Source organism: Lycium ferocissimum, chromosome 12 (assembly GCF_029784015.1).
Source record: "Lycium ferocissimum isolate CSIRO_LF1 chromosome 12, AGI_CSIRO_Lferr_CH_V1, whole genome shotgun sequence".
Lineage (NCBI taxonomy): Eukaryota > Viridiplantae > Streptophyta > Magnoliopsida > Solanales > Solanaceae > Lycium > Lycium ferocissimum.
In genome coordinates, this window is record NC_081353.1 from 50,784,575 (window position 1) to 50,800,952 (window position 16,378).

Consider the following 16,378-nt stretch of genomic DNA (forward strand, 5'->3'; position numbering starts at 1 on the left):
AGTTTGACATGTATACTCATTCAAGGCCAAAGATTACATAGATTCATTCTTCCAAACTCCAACTCTAGTTGTGATAGAAGCTAGACAATAATCTCTCCTTGCCATACGTTTGACAACTTATGCTCCCCTGTCCATTTTTACTTGTCCCGTATATTAAAAATAGCTGTCCATTTTTATTTGTCCAGTTTAAATAATCAAGAGATAATTTATCATTTCATACCAATTTTACCCTTATTACTAATTATTGGGTTGGAAAATTCAAAGAATTCTTAGTGATTACACACTTTTTAAAATATGTTTTATTGATTTCAATCATTAGGTTACTTAGCAATATTTCTTTCTTCCATTCTCATAACCTTCACAACCTTTTGAAAAATGAACTCAGGCTTTAAAGCTTAAATTCCTCACACCTAAGCCCACGAAGTACTGTTTGACATTTAACTTACTCCTTCCGTTCACTTTTACTGGTCCACTATGAACTTTTCACGCTGTTTAAAAAAATAATAAATGAAGCACATAATTTACAAATTTATCCATATTAATTGGTGCATATTTTTATTGGATTTGAAAAAATGATCTGAAGTGAGCATTTAATACTATAGGTAAAACAAAAAAAAAAAAATGTTGTCTTATCTTAATATGTGAAAAATGACAAGTAAAAATGAAAATCTTATTTTGAAATAGTGGACAAGTAAAAGTGAACAGAGAGGGAGTAACTTTCTTTTTTTCCCATAAAACTGATTTCGTCAAGTATTAATTCTTCATTTGAATACATCAAGGACACATTATATTAAGTAGGAATTGAGTCTTCCTCCTAATTAAAGTACAAGTATTGTTTCTTCCACGGAGTTTATCTTTCCATTCATTTTTGCCACATGTGGTCCACACTACAAAGAACTATTCGAGTCTCGCTGAGCTACTTATTTCTTCCCGTATCTGTAAATATTATTTGCTCAACAAGAATTAAATCAAGTGAACCTCACATAGCCTGGTTAGTTGTTTCTTCCTGTATTTGTCAATACTATAACTATGTTCTTGAAAAGAATTAAAGAATCATATGAACATCATCATTCCTTGCTGTTTTTGATATTGTTTAAACCGTATTTGCTGTTTCAGACTGATTCAATTTTTATCAAAATACTAGTAGAAGTTTTTTCACTTTGATATTGGCCTCTTAGCAGGTCTGAGAGAAAAATATGCTGCTATTGATGAAGTGAAGTGAGCAACTCCGACTAATGTTGATGTAATTTCTTTTGTTTACGTTGTCTCATACTATATTGCTAAATCTGCTGAATAATGTTGGTGTAATTTCTTTTGTCTATGTTGTTTCGAACTATATTGTTAAATCTGCTGAAAGATATTTGTAGTTATTATCAATAAGCTTTAATTTTGATATACTTTTGGTGAAGGTTTGTGTGGAGAAAAGATTATGCTGTCATGTGTAATTTGTGTTTTATATGGGCACACTTGGTAACGAGCTTATTTACTCCAAAGCAACCTATAAGTTACTTGCCGTAAGCCCTTATTCAAAATTTAACCTGTTTGATCTGTGTTTCCTTTTTTTAGGTGTTTGTGTTAGGAGGATGATGGCAGCCATTCAAGCATGTTTAGATGGTGTGCTCAATAAGTGTTGGTAATAGACATATAGATGGGTAATTAGGTTATTAACAAGCGTAGACAACAAGCTGAACATTTCAAATTTGGCATCCATGTGGATGATAATTGATGAGTCAAAATGCTTGGTTTCACAGCTTGGTTATTTACTATTGCAAGTTGCTTCACATGGTACATACTTTCTATTCAACCTTGCGCATATGCTTATTAAATATAGTTCTCCAAGCCCCCTCTGCCCATCGCATGTATAAGTCGGTTGGGGGAGTTTGCTAAAAGGCCACTCTCAATACTTATTTTGACAAAAGGCCATTAGTCTCAAAGAATTAGCTAAAGGGCCACTATTTATGACATCATCAAATGAAGTCTCTCATGTTGTCACCTCTATACCCAAAGTTTTAAAAAATACAAAACAGCCCCCAACTACCAACATTTAATTACCCAATTTAGCAGCCCAATTTTTTTTGTTCCCTCCCTCCAAAAGCTCGTTGCTCCCCATTTCTGCACTTTTCCGATCCCGTTTCCGGCCAAATTTCTGGCTTTTCATCTGAAAATCAGTCCCAAACGACGGATTTCTTCCCCAATTCAGTCATTGTAACTTAAATCTCTTAGAAATCATTGAAAAGAAGCTCGAATTATTTTCACCGTTGTTGTCAAAGCTCAATTATCAGGTGCAAATTCCGTCCGCGTCTACTGGTAGTGGAGTTCGTTTTTTGTTCTAATCCTCTTATGGAGTCAATTCTTCATTAAAAGATCCGTATATCTTTGTTTTGTTTGTCTGAATCTGGTACTGTTCTAAGTCTAGGCATCGACCAATTATAGACCATAGCAATAGTTTATTATATCTTTAGTATGGCGTCTATTGGAGAATATGTTATAGTAGGTGGTGATTACATGGGTGAATGGGTAGAGACCCCAAAATGTTGGATTTGGAATTCTGCGAGCAAGGTGACAGTGCCGATCGCCGTGCGTCCCAATGGTACGTATAACGATTTGATTGAGAGCGTAAAGGAAAGCGGGGAGTTAGATTGTGACCCCAGCGACTTGCGCATTAGTTATATGATTAATGCTCTGCCCACTAGGGAAAAAGCTCACCCTTCTTTCATAACGAATGATAGACATGTGGTGTTGTATATGCTTGATGTTGCTGCTGATGGTTGTAGGCCTGTTTTGAGAATAAATATTGTTGAGAGGTCTCAAGCAGCGTCAACATCAGCAGCACCACCCCCACCCCAACCCCCAACCCCACCCCGACCGGAGCCATAGCAACCAGTGGATGCAATTTCAATGCAAAATGAGAGCATGGGTGATCATTCAATGGATACAGATGATCATAATGTTGATGTCGAAGAGTGTGATGAGCAGCCAAACCAACTTAGAAGGAAGAGAATAAAGTGTATCCCTGGCATCGCAAAATCTTTTAAGCCCAAAGGACGTGTAAATAGGAGGAGAAACAAGTGCTCAATTTGCAAGGGAAGCGGCCACAAGAGAACAACGTGCCGAAATAGAGAGAGATGAACTTGATGTATTTTTCAATGTATTTCATTGTGCTTTTCTTGTACTTTGCAGTTTTGGGTTCTTCAATTAAATATTTTAGTGAATGTATTTCATTGTGTTTTTCTTGAATGTCAGTTCAATATTAATCAACTGTATAATCAATATAAATCTATATATAATATAAAGTTAGGCATAGATAAAGTGATGTGGCACCTCTCTATGGCCACCATTGGTATTTATCTTTTTTGTCAATTTTTTGACATTTTACCTCATTTTTCTAATTAAAAATGAAATATAATCATGAAAAAAAAAAAAAAACTAATTCAATACAAGCATTAAAAGGTTACTTATTGCAATTAGATGCTCAATGTTCAATTCTTTAATCATGGAGAAAAAGGAACGCTTACCGTCTCCATTTTGAGGCAATACTGATAAGGCCTTTTCTTCCAATTTTTTAGTATAATAGCTCTCATTAATTACTGCCTTAACTTGACCAACTCAACACTATTCTAATATGCATAATTAACCTGATGAATATGAAGAAAAGAAACGGCAAATATCAAAACATAAGCTTTTAATTACAATAATTATAATAAATCCATCAAACATGTGGCAGAGATTATGGAGGAGAAGAAGAGTTGTGCAAGTTATGGAGGCTGGCTATATATCAGCTTGTAAAATTGTTGTGTCTCGGCTGTAGCATCTAAGGAAATTCTCAACACCCAGTAACAATGACTTCAAACTTTCTTTTGTTTTCGCATGTTGATTTAATTAAATATATATCTTATGATCTTACTCCAAAGATCCAACACCATCTTCTCCATATTTTTACAGCTTCATTGGTGGTTTTTTTGCAGCCATGAAAACAGAACAAAAATTATCAGGTATCGCTTTTTTCCTTCATATTTATTTCCTTCTTGGGGTTCAATTGGATATGTATTTAAGTTATGCATTCCGTTAGAATAAGAAATTTTGCATATTCGATTATTTTTACATGTTATATCGCGTAATTTATTTTATTTTCAAGATTACCAAATCTTATATGATCACTACTAAAAACAGGAAAATCGAAGGTCAAAACCAACGAAGCAAAACCGAATTTGACAATATCGGAAAAGAATGGTTTGGAAAAAATCCTGAACTCCAGTGTAACTTTCGTCTTTGATCGGTGTCTTTTTCAAGACCAGAGGAGATCCTTGGGAGTGGACGTGGTTTAAACCGAGGGAGACCATCGGTTGTCTAAATATATAAATTCCGGTTTGTATGATAAAAAATATCTTTATAATACAATGTTTTTTAGTATAATATGTTTATATAGACGGGGGTTGTGTAACTGTATGTTCTTGAATGAATACTAACAAGTTGATGTCGACTTCTTTCCTGCAGTCTTCATGGACTAAAGTGGGAGTACGAAGACGATTGACTATGAGGAATAAATGGGAGAAACTTCATTCAGATCGCATATTCGATGGTAAGATTTTCACATTCATTTGAAACTTTTGATGTCAATTCTGTAATTTCTGTTCCTGATTTAAATTTAATGAAATAAACATTAATTTCAGGTTTGTTGATTTTTATTGATGAAATAAATCAATAGTAACGGGCAGAGGAGAAAGAAGAGGAATAGTTGCTTTATGTATATGGGATTATAATGTTTTTTATATTAGTTATACCAGGAGCTAGGTCAAACAAAATAAATATCACATAGAATATAAAATTGTATAATGACATGGGTAATTAGTCAAAAATTTAAGAAAATATAATAAATGAGATTGATAATGATAAAGGCAAAATAAACATAGCATAGAATAGGAGGAGAAAATGTCGATTATTCAAAATTGGGAAAGGTATTTGATTTTAAAGCAAAATTAGAGAGGAAAAATATTTTTTACCCATAATTTAAGGGATTTGTTTTTCTTTTTGGATAGATCTAATTATGTAAGATGATAAAATGTCAAACATTTTTTTTTTTAAGAAAAAAGTGATAATAATAATAAAACGGATTAACACTTAAAAAGACTATTTTATAGTATATTCAATTTTCGAATATAGTAAATTAGTTTGTAAAGGTAATGAGATATTTCATGACATTTACTAGTATATATTATAAAGCTAGGCATAGACAAGGTGATGTGGCACCTCTCTATGACCACCATTCATATTTATCTTTTTTCTCCTTGTTTTGCCTTTTTAAAAAATTTCTTGATTATTTTATAGTAAAAACTCATCTCCATAACTCACACCTCTCCATCTTCATAACTTTTATTCTTAGTTAATTAATAAATTAATAATATTCATAACTCACATTAAATCTACATCTATATAATTCTGAAAATTAGATATGTTCTCTTCTTTCCTACAAGAAGATTGTAACCCTTGGTTGGAAACAAAAAAAAAAAAAAAAAATGGGAGTTAAACATTCATAACTCTTAATAGAAATAATGGTTGCAATTAATTATAATTAAAATAATTAAGAGGAATGACGTGAAACTAGCGGCTACAATTATAATAATGAAGAGGTGTGCGGCAATGAAAAGTTATGAGGGCAATAAATATTTGGTTATATATTAGAGGAGGAATGCAAAGAATCAACTGAATGGCCATAAGTTTTCTACACACAGTTGTTGAGGTATGTTAAATTAGGTGTGGGCATAGTTTGGGCCAACCCGAAATCCGAATTTTTTAAATATTTGGTTTGGATATTTGGATTTTGGATTGGACTTCGGATTTTATTTTTAAAATTTATGGATTTCAGATTGGATATGGATTTAGTACTATGGATTTTTGGATATCCGAAAATCCGAAATTTTTATTCCTTTTATCTAGCCCTACCTATATCATATGTGCTCAGTACTAATAAGTCTAGTTTCCAAAGGTCGAATAGATTAGTGCATAAGGCCCTACCCATTAAAATGTTAAATCTAATATACAATTCTCTACTAAATCAAATATAATATAGAGTTTTCTTACTTCTCAAGTCTCAAAAGTTTCACGTTAGTGTCACCCACGGCAGAGTTATTTGTTATTTTTTCAGATGACTACTTAGATTTTATTTTGTTCATTTCCACATTTCCAGAATGCTTTTATTTGGTATGGATTTACTATGTTGGACTTGACTTGGATTTTCTAATCCTAATTTGAACTGGAAGGCTTTTTTTACTGAGCAATTAAGATTTAGATTTACCTCTGTGGAACTAACACATGAATTTCGTTCCTAATAAGTTTGTCTTAAGTCTCAAGAGTCAAATCCGAAATCCGAAATATCCAAACCGAATAATCCGAAACCGAACTTAAAATATCCAATCCAATCCGAAGTTATTTGGATTGGATTTGGATTGTAATTTCTTTAATCCGAAAACCGAATATCCAAACTGAAAATGTCATATCCAATCCGATGGCCTGAACGCCCACCCCTATGTTGAATGATTAGCAAATCTCTCTCTTTATTCTTTTCCTTTAATTTACTTTAGTGATAGATTTTATTTTTTATGTAGATTAAATAATATTGATATGATATGTATATATTCGATTTAATTTCTTCAAACAAATGATATGATTAAATTGTACAGGATTCTCTTGCGTCTCGCCTCTATAGAGTATTAAATTTAACTATGCGAGGATATGTGGCATGCTATATAACTCCGCTATCAGTTTGAAGAAAATCTTTCTTTTATATTTAGAATATTTAGGCAGCCATGAATGGATAGCTAAATTGTACGTGTGAGCACCTTATACTTGACATGCCATTATTCAAAAGGTATGATATTTGGTCGTAAATTTTTATTCTTGTGAAAGCTTTTTTTGTTTCTGAATATTGAGGGCCTGCGCAAGAAATAGCAAGAGCTACAGTAAATATTCCCTCTTTCTTAAGTTTACGTTGGTAAGTTTTGTGTCATTGAGATGTTGTTAAATTTTTGTAGAGTAGGGTATAATATGCGTGTCACCTGGCATTTGTAACTTTATGTCAAATCTATATATATTAGGAGTATAAAGTTAGGCAAAGAAGAGTGATATGGCACCTCTGTTTCGCTAACATTCACATTTATTTTTTTTCTGATTTTTTTGCCTTTTTCTCCTAAATTCTCTGCTTAACTAGCTTAACTAACTCATTTTTAAAAATTTAAAAGTGAATAAATACATTACTTAATTAAATAAGGAGAAGACGTTTAGGAGAAATTGTAACTGTTTGGCTCCGGTCTCTTCCCCAAAATTGTAACGACGGAAAGTTAGTATTAGACTATTAGTTATGTCATGAAATAATGTCTAAAATAGATCTCATCAAAACATAACTGTCAGATTTTTAATCTTCCACTATAATTGCAATTTATTACTTATATAAATATCCCTCTACGGACATTTTATGGCATCATTTTCCAAATATTCTCTATGTGACTTTTTATGGATCTAAGGTTGTTCTTCGTATGCTTAAAATGGTTCTGTCACGCCAGGTATGTGGATTCTTTCATTCCCAAGGAAATATTTCACAATTAATATTGTAACATAATGTGCTTAATTCTAAAGTCTTTGACCATACTCTAATTATTTTTTTCTGTTATTTCTCCATTTCGTCCGTTAACTAATTAATTCTTCATCTTACAGGAAAGAAGGACAAGAAAATTCAAAAACTGCATGAGGAATTACAACTGGAAGAAATTAAAGAGTAACGATTTAAAGTGCAGTCAATTGCAAAACCTCTTTGTAGTTCTTAACAAAAGGACATATTGTGACTCGATCATTGTGGTAGGAATAGAAAAACAAGAAGCAGAGTTTATTTTAGTAGAAGAGAATTATATTACTGAACTTTCTAAGGTTAATTTGACATAAATATGTACACTTAAGGTGGCCAAGAAAGTTAGCATCATAAGATGGCAAAAGAAGAAGCTTGAAGTGAATTAGTCTTTTCTTAGATACCAAATCTTAGGTTCATGGTAACTTTTGATTTTGGAATGAGAATGGTTAAAATCGTTTTACTTTTATAACAGACATAAAACGTAAGTAGTAATGCGTTAATTTTACTTTTCGTTAGTTTCTAAAAATTTAATACTTTTGCATAATACCTTTGGGTTGGAGTAGTAACTTGTATCAATGTGTGTTTTGATTTTGACTGATTACTTAAAGATACTTTTAGGTTTTCCAAAATCAAATTGTTAATTATCTTTAATATTTGAGTATGAATAAAGGGATTATTTCTTAAATTTAACAAGGTTTTTGACGATAGTGCAAGAGCAACTGCTCTCTTTTGACATTTTTCTATTTTTTCATTTATATGTTAAGTTACAAAAGCTCAAAAAATCGCTTTTTTTTTAAATTCTTTTAGTTATATCAAATGTGCTACGCTGAAACAACTGAACAATTATTTATTTTAATTCTCTTCATTATGCCCAAATACCAACCGCTTCGTGACTAGTTACCATTCCAAAAATTTTAAGTCCACATATTTATTTTTGTGATTTCTGTAAACAAAACATACAAAGCTATTTTATATCGGAGATGAGAGCTATTTACATATATAGTCGAATCACGAAGATATATATAGATTTTCGTCTCTAACCACGCGAAGCGCAGATAATGTCACTAGTTGTATATAATAAATCAAGACTGTGTTCTATATATCTACTATAGTAAATAATAAACTTAATATCTAGTCTATACTAGATAACATATATGATATATATTCGCCCCATCGACTGCTGAACTGCCAAACATCACCAATTAAAATTTAAAAAGCATGCGGTTATGTCTAATCAAACCCAATATTAAACGCTACCTCCATGCGCATTGACACGTGTCGCTCACACATTAGCCGTCGATTCACTAAACCGAGGTCCTCAGTCTATAAATCGCCTAAGTCAATTTCAAATACACCATCTCATCTCTCTCATCACAAAAAACTCCTAAAAACTTTCTGATCAACAATGGCAAGAAGGATTAGAAACAGAGCAAACCGTCACCCTCATTTCAGAGCACCACATCCTGAGTTCCTCCTCCTCATGAACGATTTCCAGAGGCTCTTCAGGGGCCTCGGAGAGGAGAGGGAGCGGATGAAAACTGCCATCTGCAAAATCCCACGCATCCTTTGTGTGCTTCTTGAGCTCGAGGGTGTGGACCCCGATGCTCTGATTAACTTCCCCCCCCCCCCCCTCCCCCCAAACATCCCCCTAGAAGATTAAGTTTTAGTATATTTTTGTATAAGCTTTCAGTGATGGAAGTGGTAGATGAAAGTTTTTTGACTTTCATCGCTGAAAGCTTTGGGTGGTGTTTTGGGGTTATATTTTGTTATGTAAAAATCCACCTTATTAATGAAAATAGTTTATGTTATGATCTTTGTGTTCTTACTTTATTTTCTCATGATACTGTTGATTTAATATTGTTTGATGAGTCGATTAATAACCAAACAACTACCATATCTATAATAACCACAAGCTAAGTTGATTAATAACCAATACAATATCTATAATAACCACAAGCTATAGCCTCTTATAGACCATCGGTATATTATAGACCAAGTAACTAAAGGGGACTGTTTTGGAATGAGAAGCCTGGTGAATTAAAGCTCATAAAAATAATTAAAAAAATAAAAATAAAAATAAAAATAAAAATAAAAATAAAAAAGTCAAACCCCAAACTGCGTAAATCTAAGGGTGCGTGGATAGGTCTATAATATACCAAAAGTGTATAATCGCCAACGAGCATTATTATAGACCAAGTAAATAAAGGGGACTGTTTTGGAATGAGAAGTCTGGTGAATGTAAAGCTCATAAAAATAATTTTAAAAAATAATTTTTTTTTTAAAAAAAGGTCAAACCTCAAATTGCGTAAATTTAAGGGACCATGGATAGGTCTATAATATACCAAAAGTGTATAATCGCCAACGAGCATAGTATATTATAGATTTCGTAGTTTGTCTATACTCTCTTTGCAGTTGACATATAAACCAGGCCATTGTTTGCCTAAAAAGGCTATAATTAAATAAAATAAAATAAATAAAAGGGCTTGATGCTATTTTAACACTATATTAACACTTGATTATTGTTATTATTAGAGTCCCCATCCATTATACACATGATCCAAAGATCTTTAGAACAAGTAATGATCCTTAATCATCAAATATATGCCTAAAAAGGCTATAATTAAATAAAGTAAAATAAATAAAAAGACTTAATGCTATTTTAACACTATATTAACACTTGAATACATCATATTAGAGTCCCCATCCATTATACACATGATCCAAAGATCTTTACAACAAGTAATGGTCCTCCTTGGAACAAGGTTGTGCTTTGAGAACATTAACTTATTGTCAGACTTATTGGATAGTAGTGTTATGATTACCATTAGTTGTTCTAAAGCTCTTTGGATCATGTGTATAATGGATGGGGACTCTAATATGATGTAATCAAATTTTAATATAGTGTTCAAATAGCATCAGGTCTTTTTATTTATTTTATTTTATTTAATTATAACCTTTTTAGGCGAATATTTGATGATTAAGGATCATTACTTGTTCTAAAGATCTTTGGATCATGTGTATAATGTATGGGGACTCTAATAATAATAATCAAGTGTTAATAGGGTGTTAAAATAGCATCAAGTCTTTTTATTTATTTTATTTAATTTAATTATAGCCTTTTTAGGCAAATGTTTGATGATTAAGGACCATTACTTGCTCTAAAGATCTTTGGATCATGTGTATAATGGATGGGGACTCTAATAATAATAATAAAAAAGTGTTAATATAGTGTTAAAATAGCATCAAGTCTTTTTATTTATTTTATTTAATTTAATTATAGCCTTTTTAGGCAAATATTTGATGATTAAGGACCATTACTTGTTCTAAAGATCTTTGGATCATGTGTATAATGGTTGGGGACTCTAATATGATGTATTCAGCATCAAGTCTTTTTATTTATTTTATTTAATTTAATTATAGGCTTTTTAGGTAAATAGTGGTCTGGTTTATACAACTGCTATTTGGACTTAGGATGTTGTTGTATGGTTCATTAGCAATGTTTGCTATTTGGAAATGTCTAATGGGTCTGTAATGGGATTGGATCTTTCATTTTGTACGAATGTATGATGAATTATTAAGAATATGAAGCAAATTTTATTTATATGAGTTTGCGTATAAATCTTAGTCATAGTCTATAATAATAATCACGTCTATAATAAACATTCAATACACACTCACAGTCGATAATCATAAACATTAACTCAAGTCTATAATAAACAAAAGCACATTCAAATCCACGGAGCAACAACACAGTTAAATACAAGTATTGCAATGCTCCAACATTGTCATAAATTACCACTTACAAAAATTTGTCCATCCAAATTCATCAGGCAACAGCACAATTATCATAAATTGTTTGTTAAAGTAAAAAACAGTTAAAACTAAGCAATAAAATTGTTTGTTATCATCCACCACACACAAATTAATTGTTATCATCCGCCACACACAAATTAATTTTCTCGACAACAGTCGACACAGCTTTGTCAGCGTCAAACTCAACATTAGCTTAATCATTAGGGACTTCTTTTTCATTCTCAGCTTCATCATTGGGGACTTCTTTTTCTACCTCAACTTCAGCAGCAGGGACTTCTTTTTCATTCGCAACTTCAGCAACAGACTCCTTCTCAACTTCAGTAGCAGACACAGCAGCAGACACAGCAGCAGGGAGATATTGATCAGTTGGCACAGAGATATCTTGAGCACTTGGCACATGGATATCTTGAGCATTTGGCACATCGACATGTCAAGCAATTAGTTGATCAACGTCAACCTCAACCTCACCAGCAGCTTCATTGAGAGTCTCCTTCTCCTTCTTCACCTTCTCGCTCTTTTTAATTCTTTCCCCCTGAACATAAGCGACAAGAACCTTCAAAGACTCCTCAATCTTCTCCACACGCTGCTTTAGTTGCTCATGCTCCACCTGCCCACTTGGTGCAGCATGACCCATAGATATCCCAACACTAACATTGTCTTTTGCAGCTGAATTACCACCAAGATCTTCCAAATGATTATCCTCGGCCTCTTGAGTATAGTCCTTATCAAAATGCTCCATGGACTCCTTCCCCTTCCTGCTAGAAGCCTTCGAGGAATTTTTTGGTGTAATCAAAAGAGCCATGCCTTCAAGTTCACGCTCCAACTCATCAATGATTGGGTCATTATTTTCATCATCATATGGCAGTAGATTTTTCATGTAATCCTGCTCCAACTCACGCACTGTAGGGATGAGGTAAGGGTGCACCATCTACAAATAAAGAAAACATTAAATGGATCTCTTTTAGCAAATCGCTCCATTTTCTTCGTGTGCCACCTAAGAATCCTAAGAATAGGGAAAGGAACTTCCTCTGACTTCCCAGCATTCCTTCCAAGTGCAGGAAAAGCTTCATATGCCCAGACTTGTAATCACATAAATAAAAACTGAGTGAAAAATAAACAAGACGCGGTCTATACTCTACTGCACCAGTGGTCTATAATATTTACCATGAACTCCCAGGGGAAGCCATAGAGAGCATATGATGCAACCCTTTTCTCCGCGTGCACTTGGCGGTGCTTGGGAAAGTCTATCTTGTTCTTTAAGTAGTCCAGAGTGAGTTCAAATGATTCCTTTCCCCAAGGATAGCTACTGAAGAACTCCAAATCATCTGCCATTTTTATCGTGTCATGATCCCCACCCCTCGACACATCTTTGGCAAGCAATATTGTGTGCAGAAACCACACTAGACAACATTTGAGCTTTTCCTCTTTGGTCAGCCTAGGCCCTCTGATCACCGCCAACAGCTTTTCTGCATAAATCTTTCTATCGCGATAAACTTTGTGCGAATCGCCCTTTCTTAAGTGCTCTTTCCTCTTTAGTTCGGCTGGGATAAGATCCACAGTTTAGACCAGTGATCAAAGCAAACTCATTCAAGCCAAAACACACGAGCTTGTCATTCACCAAGAACCACATCTCACGCTTCTTCTTATGAACCACATGACAAAGAACTGTATAGTGCACCAATATTCCATTGAATCTATTGAAGTGTTCTGATATTTTTCTTAAGTGAACAAAACAGGAATGCCTGAACATTTTCCTAAGTTTATGATCTTTTATCAATGTTTTAAAATCAGCAAGCAATGTCAGCCTACTCCTAACCGAAACTTTTGCTGGAAACGATTCGCAATCATCTAGCCAATTGATCAGACCATACTTGTCGACGTCAATTGTCCTTGTACAATATGGCAACGACAAGGGATCAACATTTTCATCACCACCAGACTCCTCAGAAATATGGGATCATCTGTTTCACCTTCCTCGACACTATACACATCATTACTCTCCCCCCGAGTACGCTTCATTTTGTGTTCTACAGTTTTTCTTCTTTTACCTTCTCGGCTAACTTCTCTACCTTTTCTTTTTCTATCATCAGATGTGGCCCTAGAACGGGTTTGAATTATGCGCCCTCCTCTTCCTCTAGTTCTAACCATTTTTTATAATCTATAAACAAACAATACAGTGACGTTGATCAGCCACGACAAAAAAAAAAGAATAATCGACCAAAAGTCTATTAATAGATCATACTTTACAAAAAGCAAAAACAGAAAAACACAGATCGAAACAAGCAAAATAACTAGAAATAACACATTTTTCTAGCAAAAAACAGGCGAAACTTCCAAAATTTTGAAAGAAAAAAATCGCAACTTTATGAACACTAGGGTTCTATCGAGTTCGTAAATAATAACAACTTTCATGGAAAAATGGAGCTCTAAATGCTTTGGAGGAGTTGCTAAATTAAAGAAAATACCTGGAATGGACGGCAAGAACTTTACCAAGATTGGGGGAGAGGGAGAATTCTGATGGAAACTTCAATTTTTTTTAGAGTGGGAGTTGGGAAGAAATGGGGAGAGAGAAGGGGCTTTTGTATATTTTAATAATAAGTGAAAGAGGACTGAAGTGTATAAGTTGTAAACTCCAAAGTTTTTAAAATTATAAAGTGATCATGGGGCCACAACCCTTAACCCTAAAATGAAAAAATAGGGGCCACAACCCTTAACCCTAAAATGAAAAAATAAAGGAAAAAGAAAATGAGTGGACCTTTTGCGAATTAAACTAAGGGAGTGGCTTCTTTGCCAAATACTCTCAAGTCGGTTGCATAAGTCCGTTGGTAGAACAACAACAACATACCCAGTGTAATCCCACAAGTGGGGTTTGGGGAGAGTAGGATACATGCAGACCTTACCTCTACCTTTGTTTGTGGGGAAGAGTCCGTTGGTGATATATATTAAAATGTTGAAGTTTGTAATTGCTGCTAAAGAAATTTCAACATCTACATTGAGGTAAAACGTTCTCTAATGAAGGTGATTGCATATAAGGAACACGACTTTTTATATGAACGGTGATAGTTAATGTAAGTGGATGCTTTGTGCTAAAGATTGAAAGCAATTGCACAATGATCTTTGATCAATCAAAGAATTGCACTCTCTGGAGTGTGGGTATGTGATAAGTTTCAGTAGTTTTGAGTGATTAAGACTGACAGAGAATAGAATAGAACTGTTATGACTAGCCATTCAATGAAAACATGTTCATCCAATGGTAATATTGGTACATGGTTGTGCGAACAAATTAATTAGCTGGTTGTATCATGTACATTTGGTATTATTAATTTATTAGATAATTGACCACTAAACAGTAAATAAGAACCAGTATGCTATGACATTGTGTGAATTAGATACCAAATGAAACAAATTGGGGATAGTTTAAACTTTTGATTGACACTAAACCCTGCTTGTTAAGTTAGGACAAGTGAAATAGATAAAGAAGTTCTCCCATATCATTTTGGGAAAAAGACATACAATGGCCAATAGGCTAAAGTAATTCCACATTTGGGCCTAATACCGTGAACCGGCCTTCTCAAACAATTCCCAAGCGCTGGCCCAAACGCTTTTTTTTAAAAAAAAAAGACTGTCTGTGGCGACTAAAAGTCCGCTGCAAAAAAAAAGGACTATTTTTAGTCGCCACTAAAGATCAACTTCTTTTTTTTTTTTTTTTTTTTTTTTTTAGTGGCAATTAAAAAAGTCTCCACTAAAGGTTAAAATTCATATTGAGCCTTCAACAAATGTTTCAAAACATGCATAATATGTGTATACTTATACAATGATTGAACTTTCAAAAAATATTCCAAAACATGTATAATATGTGTATATTTATACGTTGATTGAGCCTTCAAGAAATATCTCAAAACATGTATAATAATACTTATGATACATTTTCTATACGTATACAGTAGGGATACATATTCTATACAACAATGATACAGTTTATATACTAAAGTAACCATCATCGAAAACTTAACAAACTAAAATATATCAGCTACAAACTAATAAAATTAGTAAGTATACATTAATTATACATTTATTATACATAAATTATACGTTAATTATACATTTATTATACACGTATTATACAATAATGATACAATTTCTATACGTATGATACATTTTCTATACATATACAGTAGTGATACATATTCTATACAAAAATGATACGGTTTCTATACGTATATGTATGATATATTTTTATACGTATGATACATTTTCTATACAAGAATGATACAGTTTATATACAAGAATGATACAGTTTATATACATATGCTGGAATTATATATACACTTTCTATACAAGAATGATACAGTTTATATATTGTATATGTATGATACATTGTCTAGACGTATGATACACTTTCTATACAAGAATGATACAGTTTATACATAAATTATACAACAATGATACATTTTTTATACTTATGTATGGAATATGTATAATATATTATACATTAGTGTATAACTAATGTATAATGTATGTATGATTAGTGAGTATACGTTGATGATACATTTATTATACACAAATTACACAACAATGATACAAACATATGATACATTTTCTATAGATATACTGTAGAGATACATATTCTATACAACAATGATATTTTTTTATACGTATGATTCATTTTCTATACATAGTTGATCTTTAGTGGCTTTTAAGGAAAAAAAAAAAAACTTTAGATAGTTTTCTCTTTTTTGCACCGGACTTTTAGTGGCGACTAAAATCGCCATAAAAGGTCGCGCTGGCTACACTTTGGGTTTGGAGAAAAATGGGCCATCCAGTGGGAATACAATGGATGGCCCTTTATGTCCTTTTCCCTATCATTTTTTGGGGGGTAAAATGCAATTCACGAATTTAACTAACAAGGGATCTCTTGATCGTTAACGAGTTAAAAGATGCCACTCT